This window comes from Leuresthes tenuis, unplaced genomic scaffold (genome assembly GCF_036924035.1).
Source record: "Leuresthes tenuis unplaced genomic scaffold, fLeuTen1.0.hap1 SCAF_20, whole genome shotgun sequence".
Lineage (NCBI taxonomy): Eukaryota > Metazoa > Chordata > Actinopteri > Atheriniformes > Atherinopsidae > Leuresthes > Leuresthes tenuis.
In genome coordinates this window covers 29,033,942-29,036,690 of record NW_027325374.1, presented here as the reverse complement: position 1 = coordinate 29,036,690, position 2,749 = coordinate 29,033,942, and positions in this window count along the sequence as shown.

The window sequence follows — 2,749 nt, the reverse complement described above, 5'->3', positions numbered from 1 at the left end:
TCTTGTTCTTTCGGTCACTACCCACAACTCGTGACCATAGGTGAGGATGGGAACGTAGATTGACCAGTAAGTAGAGAGCTTCGCCTTCTGGCTCAGCTCCCTCTTCACTACGACGGGTCGGTGCAGAGCCCGCAACACTGCAGACGCCGCACCGATCCGCCCGTCAATATCCCGCTCCATTCGTCCCTCACTCGTGAACAAGATCCCGAGATACTTGAACTCCTCCACTTGGGGAAGGATCTCATTCCCGACCCGGAGAGAGCATTCCACCCTTTTCCGGCTGAGAACCATAGTCTCGGATTTGGAGGTACTGATTCTCATCCCAGCCGCTTCACACTCGGCTGCGAATCGCTCCAGTAAGAGCTGAAGGTCACGGCCTGACGACGCTAACAGAACCACATCATCTGCAAAAAGCAGAGACCCGATTCTGAGGTCGCCAAATCGGACACCCTCAACGCCCTGGCTCCGCCTAAAAATTCTGTCCATAAAAGTTAGGAACAGAATCGGTGACAAAGGGCAGCCCTGACGGAGTCCAACTCTCACCGGAAACGTATCCCACTTACTGCTGGCAATGCGGACCAAACTCTGGCACCGGTCATACAGAGACCAAACGGCCCCTATCAAGGGGTCCGGCACTCCATATTCCCGGAGCAACCCCCACAGGACTCCACGAGGGACACGGTCGAACGCTTTCTCCAAGTCCACAAAACACATGTAGATGCATAGATAGCATAGTTTGCCAAAAGCGGGTAAGCTGCGAATGACCGACTAAATATCAACAAAAGTGGGGGCGGAGGTCTTCGGATGCAAGTGGGTGTGAATAACCCACCATACAAGTATGGTGGAGAGGAAGCTGTGAACAGCCGACCATAGTTTGCAAAAAGCGGGTGAGAAAAGGTGCGAATGTCCAACCATACATGATCAAAACAGGGAGCGGAGGTGTTTGGCTGTGACAAGGTGTGAATGTCCACCCAAAATTAATGAAAAGCGGGCAACAAGTAGGTTTGAATGCCCAACCATACATAATCAAAAGCAGGAGTGGATGTGTTCGGCTACAAGAAGGTTTGAATGTCCGAGCATAGTTTGTAAAAAGCGGGTAAGGAAAGATTCGAATGCCCGAACATACACCATCAAAAGAGGGAGCGGAGGAGCTCCGCTGTAAGACGGTCTGAATGTCCATTAATAATTGCTAGAAAACATGAAAGAAAATTTTCGAATATCAAACCGCACATGATCATAAGCTCGGAGAAGGTGTTTGACTACAAGTAGGTGTGAATGTCAGATTATAATTTGTAAAAAGCGGGTAAGAAAAGGTAAGAATGTCCAACCATAAATGATGAAAAGCGGCAGCAGAGATGTTCAGCTGGTATTTATCAATATTTCTATCTATTGATAGATTTCAACAAAAAACAACGTTGTACTTTGCAGTAAAAGAAAGAGCAAATCTAAAGTTTCAGGAATCCGAGTATAAGCTTGCTTTCATGAATTCTGCACGATTTCAGATTTTGCTATAAATGAATTCCTTCACTCAAACTATGTTAAAACTGCTTTGTCCTTCATATTTATCAATGTCTAGATCAACTTCAACAAAGAACAACATTGGATTTTGCAGTAGAAGAAAGAGCAACACTGAAGGATCAGGAATCCGAGAATAAGCTTATTTTCATACGTTCTGCATGATTTGGGATTTTATGTATAAAATGAATTCCTTCACTCAAACTAAGTTAAAACTGCTTTGTCCTTCATATTTATCAATGTCTGGATCGACTTCAACAAAGAACAACATTGTATTTTGCAGTAGAAGAAAGAGCAACACTGAAGGATCAGGAATCCGAGAAAAAGCTTTCTTTTCATACGTTCTGCATGATTTGGGATTTTATGTATAAAATGAATTCCTTTACTCAAACTATGTTAAAACGGCTTTGTCCTTCATATTTATCAATGTCTAGATCGATTTCAACAAAGAACAAGGTTGTATTTTGCAGTATAGGAAAGAGCAAAACTGGAGGATCAGGAATCCGAGAAAAAGCTTACTTTCATGAGTCCTGCACGATTTCATATTTTCCTATAAAATGAATTGCTTTGCTCAAACCAAGTTAAAATTGCTTTGTCCTTCATAGTTATCCATGTCTAAAATGTATCAAGCATAAAGTTCCTCATATTACCCTGAATGAGAAAGAAGCATCCCTTTGGTTGAGCAATACGTTCCTTTTGCGGAGTTATGCATGATTTCGGATTTTGCTATAAAATTCATTCCTTCACACCTTTTTTTTCACCGCATTTTTTAGATTATGGTTGGAAATTCTCAACCACTCTCATCCGAAGACCTCTCTTCCCGCTTTTGTTAATATATTTGAACTTTAGTCGGACATTCACCCCTTTTTGCAGCTAAACCACCTCCGCTCCCTGTTTTGATCATGTATGGTCTGGCAATACTACCTTTTCTTACCCGTTTGTGAGTAATTATGGCTGGATATTCACACCTACTTGCAGCTGAACACAATCTCTCTCGCTTTTGATGATGTATGGACCGGCATTCTTACCTTTTCTAACACATTTTTCAGCAATTATGGTCAGAGATTCACACCTAATCACAGACGAACAGCTCTGCTCCCACTTTTGATTATGTTTGGTTGGATATTAAAACCTTTTCCTAACTGATTTTTAAAAACTTTGGTTGGACGTTCACACCTTCTCGTAGTCGAACACATCCACTCCTGCTTATGATGATGTATGGGTGGACATTCAC